Here is an 11,456-nt window from a genome sequence, read left to right as displayed (position 1 = left end):
TGAACAGATTCAGACACATGCGAGGTTTCTCGAACTTTGTGGATTTGAGAACAAATTAAATAAGGCCTTAAAAGTAAAAGAGAAAAGGAAAACGATGGATGACTTTGAAAGTAGCCTACTTGATATTTTATTCAAATATATCAGTCAAATACATCGACATGCCGCAGCTCTCTGCATCCTAAGATGAAGACGAGGCAAACCCTGTGATGGAGATGTGTAGTTTGACGAAGACGAGGCAAGTTTGAACTATTCAAGATTTCACAAGAAACAAAACGCTAAATTGAGAGATGACTGTATGGTACCTGATGAGGGCATTGGTCTAAGAATACAGTTGTTCTCTATACTAAAAGTGTTGTTGGAGTTTTCCCCATAAATCATCTTCCGACGCCCCAAAATTATTTCCCGACCCCCAGGTTGAGAAACCTCCGGCACATAGAACCATCTCGACTCTATCTCGACTCTACACACTAAAACTGAGGCTTATTAGGTCTAATTATGACCTCTGACATGCTAGTTTTGTGTCTTTGATATAAGTCGTTGAATCGCTTGTCCAAATGAGTGTGGGAACCCCGACACACAGGTAAAGCAGTCCACTGAATACAACTCGTACAAATAGTCCTCGTCCGCTGCTGTGGATGGAAGCCTGTCTCCTCTAGGTCTCCGTTAGCTACAGCTGTTAGCTAAAGCTGCCATTATGCTAATGGCGGGTTCTGGGGAGGAGTACTTTGGGCTTATGAGGGATTAGAGCGTGTTGGCTCCCTGCCGGGCGAGCACGCTAATACAGGTGTTAGTAAACTGGCATTAGCCGCCAGCTAATTAGCTTCCATTCATTCAGTGATTGTCCGGTCGGCTCTGCCATTTGTAGCGGTGTTTGCTCATCGGCAGGGAGGTCTCTGTGCTGTGGTGGGTCCGGCATGATCCGACATGATCTCCCCTCTGTCTCCTTTCACTCTCTCCCTGTAGGCTGCTGGACAGACAGCAGAGCTGGTCTTTCTTTCTCTCTCTCCATGTAGGCTGCTGGACAGACAGCAGAGCTGGTCTTTCTTTCTCTCTCTCCATGTAGGCTGCTGGACAGACAGGAGAGCTGGTCTTTCACTGTCTCCATGTAGGCCTCTGGACAGACAGCAGAGCTGGTCTTTCTCTCTCTCCATGTAGGCTGCTGGACAGACAGCAGAGCTGGTCTTTCTTTCTCTCTCTCCATGTAGGCTGCTGGACAGACAGCAGAGCTGGTCTTTCTCTCTCTCCATGTAGACTGCTGGACAGACAGGAGAGCTGGTCTTTCTTTCTCTCTCTCCATGTAGGCTGCTGGACAGACAGCAGAGCTGGTCTTTCTTTCTCTCTCTCCATGTAGGCTGCTGGACAGACAGCAGAGCTGGTCTTTCTCTCTCTCCATGTAGGCTGCTGGACAGACAGGAGAGCTGGTCTTTCTTTCTCTCTCTCCATGTAGGCTGCTGGACAGACAGCAGAGCTGGTCTTTCTCTCTCTCCATGTAGGCTGCTGGACAGACAGCAGAGCTGGTCTTTCTTTCTCTCTCTCCATGTAGGCTGCTGGACAGACAGCAGAGCTGGTCTTTCTCTCCCTGTAGGCCTCTGGACAGACAGCAGAGCTGGTCTTTCTTTCTCTCTCTCCATGTAGGCTGCTGGACAGACAGCAGAGCTGGTCTTTCTCTCTCTCCCTGTAGGCTGCTGGACAGACAGCAGAGCTGGTCTTTCTTTCTCTCTCTCCATGTAGGCTGCTGGACAGACAGCAGAGCTGGTCTTTCTCTCTCTCCCTGTAGGCCTCTGGACAGACAGCAGAGCTGGTCTTTCTTTCTCTCTCTCCATGTAGGCTGCTGGACAGACAGCAGAGCTGGTCTTTCTCTCTCTCCCTGTAGGCCTCTGGACAGACAGCAGAGCTGGTCTTTCTCTCTCTCCCTGTAGGCCTCTGGACAGACAGCAGAGCTGGTCTTTCTTTCTCTCTCTCCATGTAGGCTGCTGGACAGACAGCAGAGCTGGTCTTTCTTTCTCTCTCTCCATGTAGGCTGCTGGACAGACAGCAGAGCTGGTCTTTCTCTCTCTCCCTGTAGGCCTCTGGACAGACAGCAGAGCTGGTCTTTCTTTCTCTCTCTCCATGTAGGCCTGGCCTAGATCTGGTCTTATGAGAGCCAGGAGAGGGACGGGCTGCTTGCTATCTGACCTCAGACGTCCCTTTCCATATTTTAGAACTTCATAGCCTACATCCACCACTTTCACACATAAAAGCCGTAAAACTGCCATTTTAGTTTCTCTGGTGAAGGTAGAAGTTCAGACAAGACTTTCTGCTTTCTGCAGAAAAGGAAAGCGGAAGTGACGGAAAAGCCACTGTCACTTCCTTTTCCGCGTCCATTTCGGCTATTTGCTAATAACGTTAAAGCATAAACACACTGCATAGAAGACGTCAACTCGTCTCACAACAACAGTGGGAAATGACTGTAAAGTCACGGTGCAAGTTGCTATTTAGACTGTAAACAGTGGAGCACGGACACGGAAAAGGAAGTGACGGTGGCAGGAGAGGAGCTCTGTACAGGAAGCTGGGAAAAACAGTAGGGCTGTCCCAGTCTATTTTTCATATAAAAATAGACTCTGGGTTCCCAGATTGAACGACATCTGAACTGGTGTCATCAGCTCAAGAGGTCGGACAATTTAGCTAAACCACAGAGGAACCATGGAATCCTTCGGAGGAAACTAAGACATGAAATTCACCAAAATTACATGTTGCGACGTTTTCACACGACAACAGCGTAAGAGTCAGGCTCAGCACTCCACGTTGTTCTAATACGATTTCTGCAAAAATTGCGCAAATACCGCTTTGATCACAATCAAAAATGTCATATAATATTCTTTTTCCCAGGAGCATTATGTTGTTTTCTGTTGATCGGGGGATAATTGCTCCATGTTTGCTTGCGTGACGGAGAAAGTGATTAACTGAGAAATCCTGGAATATGGGAGGTGGACATCGATGGTAAAAGATCGGTGTCACGCCGGGTTCACACACATGCCTAGAGCGACGCTTAAAGCAACGCCTAAGCAACGCCTAAAATTTAGGCGTCCTTGTTAACAGACGAGAGCGTTCACACATACCGCTGCCACGCTGTGCTGAAGCCACGCTCGCGCTGTGCCTACGCTGCGCTGCATTTATCGTTTAGGCGTCTGTTCTATTTTTCAGCTCTAGGCGCGCTGAACTGTCAAGCTGGCTGTTGTTTCTGGTGGACTTGGGCCATATTTTCTACCGAGTTTGCCCAAAAGGGAGGGTGGAGCATAGTGGGAGAGGAGAGCTGTCCTTCATGTGTTCCTCTATTAACGTCTTTTCTGTCAGATGTATATATACCCCCCCTGTCTCAATGCAAGTTTCACTCATGGTGTTGATGACTCATAGTCACATGATTACCCGAGGGGGCCAGGAAATAGACAGACATCCTCACTTGCACATTACAATAAAAAAGAGGACTCACCCATGCTATAAATCAGATCTGAAAAGTGTAAAAAAACCGCTGCTCATGTGTTCAGCGTAGGGCAGAGCGTGGCGTCCTGTGTGAACGAAAATAGGCGCCAGGCGTGCATGAAGCAATGCCTATATGCGTAGGCATAGGCATAGGCATAGGCGTAGGCATAGGCGTAGGCGTGTGTGTGAACCAGCCGTCATGTGCCCGTCACTGTTGCTGGATGTGGGAAAGAGACTACTAGAGGTTAGTTAGTTGACATTCCCGAAGCCATTCGGCTCGGAATGCCGGCGGTTCAAAGGAGTCATTAAGCCTCACCCATCCCCTCACAAAGGGGAGATTTAAAACAGCAAATAGATCTGATAGTGGAAAACTCAAAGGCAAACACAAATATCCACTAAGAGGCTTTAGTACTATGCACTTACCCCATACAAGACCATATAGATTCAACTGTTTCCCCCTCTCACTTTCTCCTGGGAAAGTCTCATCATAACTAGCCATGTCATGTGCCCTTTTCTATGTTCACCGCTGAGAAAAAGGGGAAGTGAATGGTCACGTCAGTGATCACCCACGATGCCCAGTAGCTCTTAAACACTTAGTAGCCAAAAACAAGAAATGTGTAACTATGATTACAAAATATGTGTCGTTACCATGGCGGCTAATTAAGCAATATCACATGAGAGGAAGTGCTGTTGTACTATAGCAGCAGATAATCAGAGTCATGCTGATATTCTACAACAGCACGGCCTCATGTGATATCACTTCAACAGTTGTATATTTTATTTGTTTATTTATTTATTTTGATTTTAATTTATTTGCACATATGAAAAAATAATAATACAGAAACAAAGAAAGGAAAACAACAAAAAAGTGTGTGCCCGTACAGACAGGAAACCCTAAGTGCTTATTCGGGGTCTCAGAAATTAGAAGCAATATTCAAAATACTCCTTACAAAGCAATACAATACAAACAAGAACAAGAGAAAAGAAACAAGCAAACAATACATAAGAAACCACTCACTGAATTTCCAATCACTGACAAATAAAGTAGCGAGTCAATTAGGTAATTGACTAAAAAAGTTGCTTTATCAAAGAACGGTGCTGCTGGTGAAAAAGATGCCTACTAGGTAGGCAACAGCCTACATCAGGGATGACATTATGTAAGTTAGTGGGCCAATACACATCCTACATGCATTGGGCTGCAGTCCTCACAGGCATTTAGGTTGACGTAAGATAAAGTGTAATTGTTGTGGAAATCTTGGCAGGGTCATACGAGCAAAATAACACGTTTGTGGAAAAGATTAGATAGATAGATAGATAGATGGATAGATGGATAGCTAGATAGATAGGTAGATAGATAGATAGGTAGGTAGGTAGATAGGTAGATAGATAGATAGATAGATAGGTAGATAGATATATAAATAGATAGATAGGTATAGATATATAGATAGATAGATAGATAGGTAGATAGATAGATAGATAGGTAGATAGGTAGATAGATAGATAGTTAGGTAGATAGATAGATAGTAGGGGTGGGGGAAAAAATCGATACACTATAGTATCACGATATTTTGTCTGATGATATTGTATCGATATTTGGACACCAAGTATCGATTTCTTTTTTTTTCTTTTTTTTTGCAGGCCATGCCATGGCAGGCCACCGGGCATCTGCCCGAAGCGCCCGATGTTGCAGTCCGCGTATTGGCGTATTGAGTCCAGAGAAGCTTAATAATGTAGCCTACATGTGGGGCAAAAACAACAACAAAACAAAAAACCAAGCAAGTACAAGTCTATGGAAACAAGCGCCTCTGCCCAAGAAAAGCAGATTTTCCCCTGCACAATGCAACCCCAAAACCGCCCAATCTGGCAACACTGGTGGGCTGACCAGATGTGCCAGTGTAGTCTTATTTCTACCTGCTGGGAGCTGCTATGGGAAGCCCAGACTCTCTCCTGGATCCTCCATTGAGAAGCTGCAGTAATCTGTTTGCTCCTTTAATGAGCCGATTGTTCCTCGGGGCAGGAAAGCAGGTCTCACTGCGTCTTTAGCTGCTTTAGCTTAGCGTCTTAGCATGAAAGCTGCTCTGAGCAGCATTGATACTCTGCTTTGACTTGGACCATATTGTGAATGTCTGAGCCTCAAGGCTGAGTCTGCCGGAAGGCTGGAGGAGGATGAGCTTCTGTCCCACTGTCGCTTCCTTCATTGTGCCCTTCTAAAGCCCTTAGAATCGCCTCTGTGTATGAAATGTGCTATATAATATAATATAATATAACATAATATAATATAATATAATATAATATACTATAGTATAATATAATATAATATAATATAATATAATATAATATACTATAATATAATATAATATAATATAATATAATATAATATAATATACTATAGTATAATATAATATAATATAATATAATATAATATAATATAATATAATATAATATAACATAATATAATATAATATAATATGATATGATATAATATACTATACTATAGTATAATATAATATAATATAATATAAATGATAATATAAAGAAGATATAAGAAGATATAATTAGCAGGCCTTGATCAGAGGGTCTGGCAGCAGGTATGGCCTTTTTAAGATCGGCCCAGACATAAGATCATTAATTAACGTCACGATGAAATGAAATTTTTTATTTTTCATCTTGTTAGCACATGTCATAATATACATCTATTTAACAGCAAAGACTCCAAAAATATATACTGTATATCTTTTTATTTGTAAATCAAATGCAAATTAATTTTACTTCCTGGAAAACCTTTTTTGTGTTACTTCTTTGTGTGCCAAGAGGTAAACATAAACCCCATCACAGATTTTCAAATAGAATCACTGTTCTGGATAATCCGCCCCCACGTTCCTTTGCGCCCCAACATCCTGTTTCAAAGAGAAATACACCCAATTATGGAAGTGAGATGCCCTCAAAATGCTGTTTAATTGTGACATTTAATTATAATAAATAAATCGAATTGAATTATTGACACAGTTCAAATCAAATGCTATGGTGATCCATCTTTACGACTGGTCGAAAAGCTTTCCAGTTGTAAAGTAAGTTACAAGTAGCAAAGTAGCAAATATGTCCATAGCAAAGGAGGTCAACCAGTAGCGGCTGGTGCATTTTTGTCCAGGGAGGGCTATACCAAATATAGGCCTGGACGATGGGGTTGAAATCAATATGATTCTTCTCAATATCAATATCATATGTTTCACGTATGCAAAATCAGTGTTCATCTCATTGAACTGAATGGTGATGTCAAACAAACCTTATATTTTCAAATAATATTCCTGCCATACCTAATTTGATCAGTTTTGAAGTAACATTTGCTTGTCATCATCAATTCAGACAGCAAAAATGTCACTATTAAAATAACTTCATATCATCACGATGATTCCACTGAAAGACAACGATAATAGGCTATTGGTCAACTGATATATAACTATGTGCTTTTGACAAATAAATACGACCAGGAAGTTGACTTTACGCACAGTGCTGAAATATTCATAGAGCTGTTATGGCCTCCTCTCCAGGAGAAACCGGTGGCTGGTGAAAAATACAGTCGGGATGAATTAGTATTGAAATGTATGACAATGAATGGATATCTGAGCAGGAGGTCACACAGAGGCACGAGGCATCAGCTTGACTATTGTCCCCCACCAGCTGCATCAGTAAGAACACAGCAACAAATAATGGCAACAGTCGGGTCTAATGATGTAGAGACCTCTGTCATAACACACACAGACACACACACACACACACACATACACACACACACACACGCACACACACACACACACACACACACACACACACACACGCACACACACACACACACACGCACACACACACACACACACACACACGCACACACACACACACACACACACACACACACACAGACACACACACACACACACACACACAGTAAATCATAGGCACCGATGGACCATCAAACCCTGCATCTTGATCAGACAGTGCCCCTCTAATAATTGAGCTAATCCCCACTTCAAGATCAGGCGCGTCCCCTGAGGTTTGACCCTCCACCCTGCCTCCCTCTCCCTCCCTCCCTCTCCCTCCCTCCCTCCCTCTCTCTCTCTCTCTCTCTCTCTCTCTCTCTGCCTGCCCCCCCCCCCCCCCCCCTCCCTCCTCTCCCTCTCTCAGATGAAGCCTGCCTGTGGTCTCCTCTGTGGCCATGTGTGGACTGTAAAGCTGTTGATTGGGAGACAATGAGCAGCAGATTGTGCTGTCAGGCTCCATTAATTACCATCATTAGCATCACACTCAAGACTCTGTGGATCCACGGGCCTAAGCCCTAAACTCTGTGTGTGTGTGTGTGTGTGTGTGTGTGTGTGTGTGTGTGACAAATGTGTACATGCAGGTGCATCCATGTATGTACAGTCTGCATGTATGTATGTATGTACGTACTGTATGTATGACATACATACATACATACTGTACTACAGTATGTATGTATGTATGTATGTGTATGTATGTATGTACTGTATGCATTACATACATACATACATACATACATACATACATACATACATACTATGTATGTATGTATGTATTGTATGCATTACATACATAATATCTATGTATGTATGTATGTATGTATGTATGTATGTATGTACTGTATGCATTACATACATACATACTATGTATGTATGTATGTACTGTATGCATTACATACATACATACTATGTATGTATGTATGTGTATGTATGTATGCATGCCATAGCCAACATTTGTTTATGTCTTGTCACTGTCTTGTCCACGACTAATCGCAATGTTGAGGTCTGACCCAAAGGCTCAACTCTGGTCCAGTTGTGAGTGACTTTTCTTTGTTCTGGCAGCCATGTTGTTTTGTTCTTGTATGAATATGTTAACGTCAATGGTGGAAGTTACGTCTAACACTTGGTGTATCTCGCTTTTTGGTGTGACTAGGCATCTCGTGCGCTACGCGTGCTCAATTCCTACACTAGCTTGGCCACTGCGTGGCCTCGCCCGCCCTGCAGCTCGCCCGCTGCGCGGCCTCGCCTGCCCTATTGCTGCAAGCGCAATGTCTCCCTCTCTCTCTCTCTCTCTCCCTCAGTCTCTCTCCCCCTCTCTTTCTCCCTCAGTCTCTCCCCCCTCTTTCTCTCCCTCTCCTCTCTCTCTCGCTTTCCCTCAGTCTCACTCCCCCTTTCGCTCTCATGTGTGTGTGTGTGTGTGTGTGTGTGTGTGTCACTGATGATATCATCAGTGATGTCACAATGATGACATCGGTAATTAGGGCAATCACCTAATTAAAAAATCTGGCTCCGTCAGGTCACCTGCACTGGTGCCCTTTACACCCCCTGAAAGTTTAAGTAGGACTTAAAAAAGAGCCACAACTACCCATAAAGGAGCCCCATGTGGGTTGAGTATCACTGCCTTTATAGATAGATGACAACGTGTAAATGGAGTAGAGCGACAGTCGCATCTCTATTTGAGACTGCGACACAGAGACTTTTCCTCTCATGCAAATTGTCCGTTAACTTTACAGGTGTCCTGTCCTGTCTTCAGTTACTTTTCTGCACATTGTCCTGTTTAATGCCGTGTATCCGAACGGGGCTTTAGTTTAGATGGAGGGCAAAACTGCAGTTACATGCACGATATATGCACACACAAAAATCATATTGCGATTGTACCGACAAGATAGTGTGATTTTTATTTTTTACCGGGGTCTGTACCCAACAAGCATGTTCCCTCGTGTCTTGAGAATATGATTTGTAGGCCGGGGCATCTCTGTGGCACCGCAAAGGCTCCATGTTGTGACACATTTTACGTGAATCGAATAATTGCAGTCTCTCCTGCGATTTGGATATTTTGCACTTGGGCCACGTTGCGATTTGAGTTCGATTAATTGAGCAGCCCTAGTAGTTCCAACCCATCCTCTTCTGAGGCATCACAAGTAACGCTGTCAAAATGCCAGAGGGACTTTGATTGAAGACGTAGTGAGTGAAGGAGGAAAAAACATCTCTTTATGATCCATATGTGCTTTAGAACACGCTAATCAATGGGTCAAAAGCAATTGACCACCGACCACCATTGGTATTTGCACCTCCAGCGGCGAGGCGCTGAAAGGAAATGGACCGGCGTTTCTGCCCACTGAGGCACATAAGCCCATGCCTCCTGACTGCAACTTCCTGTCTGATCAATGTGTGAGACAATGACTCAACAGGTGCGACGGACAGGGAGCCCAGTGGCAGCCTTCCACCCCCGCCGCTAGGCCCAATTAGCACCCGCGGCTCAGGAACAAAGAGGCGACATTTCATTTGGAGCAGAGTGAGGCCTCCTCTCTCGACCTCCGCCTCTTTGCTTCCTGTCACTTACTGCTGCCGACATCTTTGAAGGATCATCCCCCCGGCTCCGTCGTGTTCTATAGGGAGCCAAAGTGGAACGTGCACTTCCTGCTTCGGCACTGTACCAGGGATTTTCATCCGCCGTTTATTTTCCCATCGACATCTCGTAAAATGCTTATAAAAATGGTTTTACTTGTTCAAACCAAACGGTTCAGATATATTTAGACACCGGAGAGACCGCGTACGATTTCACTCGGACCAAAACGTTAGAAAAAATGCGGATTTAAAGAAAATATTTTTTCGATTTGGTCGTTTTGGTCCGACTGAAATGTTCTACATTCTCTCCCGATTCTAAATATATCTGAACCATTTGGTTTGACCAAGTAGAACTATTTTTATAAGCATTTTACGAAATGTCAATGGGAAAATAAATGGCGGATGAAAATCTCTGGTACAGTGCTGAAGCAGGAAGTGACGTTCACTTTGGCTCTGTATAAGACTGGGTCGATGCCTTGTGTTGGCAGTGGCGGGGGTGTTACAAACATGGGGTGGTGATGAATTCATGGACTTGCTTTCTTTGTGAGAAGGTTTTGGCTAATGAAACCCCCTGAAGCTCTGACACAAGGAACATGCGTTTTGCAGGTTTCGCCTCGCTCTCTGAGTCCAAGGCTGGATATTTCTTAACCCAATAGAGCTGAACAGTCACGTGACATATAATATACATATATATATATATATATATATATATATATATATATAAACGTATAATAACCTTATAACATTTTTCTTCTCGTATTTATTTTTTGTTTTTGCTCCAACTGAAATGTTTTATGGTCACTCACGATTCAGTAGGTCACGGGTTAGCTTGGTTCCAGGCTTAAAACTCGTTATATAAGGATTTTTTTAAATGAATGGGAAACTCACTTCCGGGGCAAGAGATGTCATGTGACTGTTGGGCTCCATTACACACTGTTAGTTCCATCCCAACCAACTTTTCAACTCTCTTCAAAAAAGAGATCCACGGTTAAAGAGCCTTATTCTTGTTGGCTTTTAATTATGAAGTTTAACAACAACTGTGTGGCCGATGTGTTTGTCAGAATAAGTAAGGAGAAACTAGAAAAAGTGGATCGCCGCCAGGCTACGCTAGTAAACGCTACGTATATCTCCACCAAATTCAGGAAGTCGCCTTTGCTCGAAAGAATAAATAATAATAATAATAAATTATTTATTTATTTTTTTCATCACAAAATGTGTCTAGCTTACCGTTAGCCAATTAGCTTGCACACTGCAGCTAAAACATGACAGGTACCTCAAATGGTCAAGACTGCTCTTCAACACAGCTGCTAACAAAACTTTCTGTCCTTAAGCTATGTAGCTTCCCATCACAACCATATATCCATTTCCAACTGAGCCACGCCACCGGCCGCAGGAGTGAGGAGTCAGCAGTGCCAGTATAAATGTCAGTATAAAAAGTCAAGCAGTGCCAGTATAAAACAGTCAATAATACCAAAATAGTCAAAGTGATGGATAACAAAGGCATGGGTGGATCTGATGTACAGCGTTAATTTGATTTATAGATGATGGAGTTGTGATAGTGAAGGATATGGTACTAGTGAAGGATAGGATATTGCTACTATTATATTATTGCGGTTT

This window comes from Poromitra crassiceps (genome assembly GCF_964638095.1).
Source record: "Poromitra crassiceps genome assembly, chromosome: 16".
Classification (NCBI taxonomy): domain Eukaryota; kingdom Metazoa; phylum Chordata; class Actinopteri; order Beryciformes; family Melamphaidae; genus Poromitra; species Poromitra crassiceps.
This window is presented reverse-complemented; position numbering follows the sequence as displayed.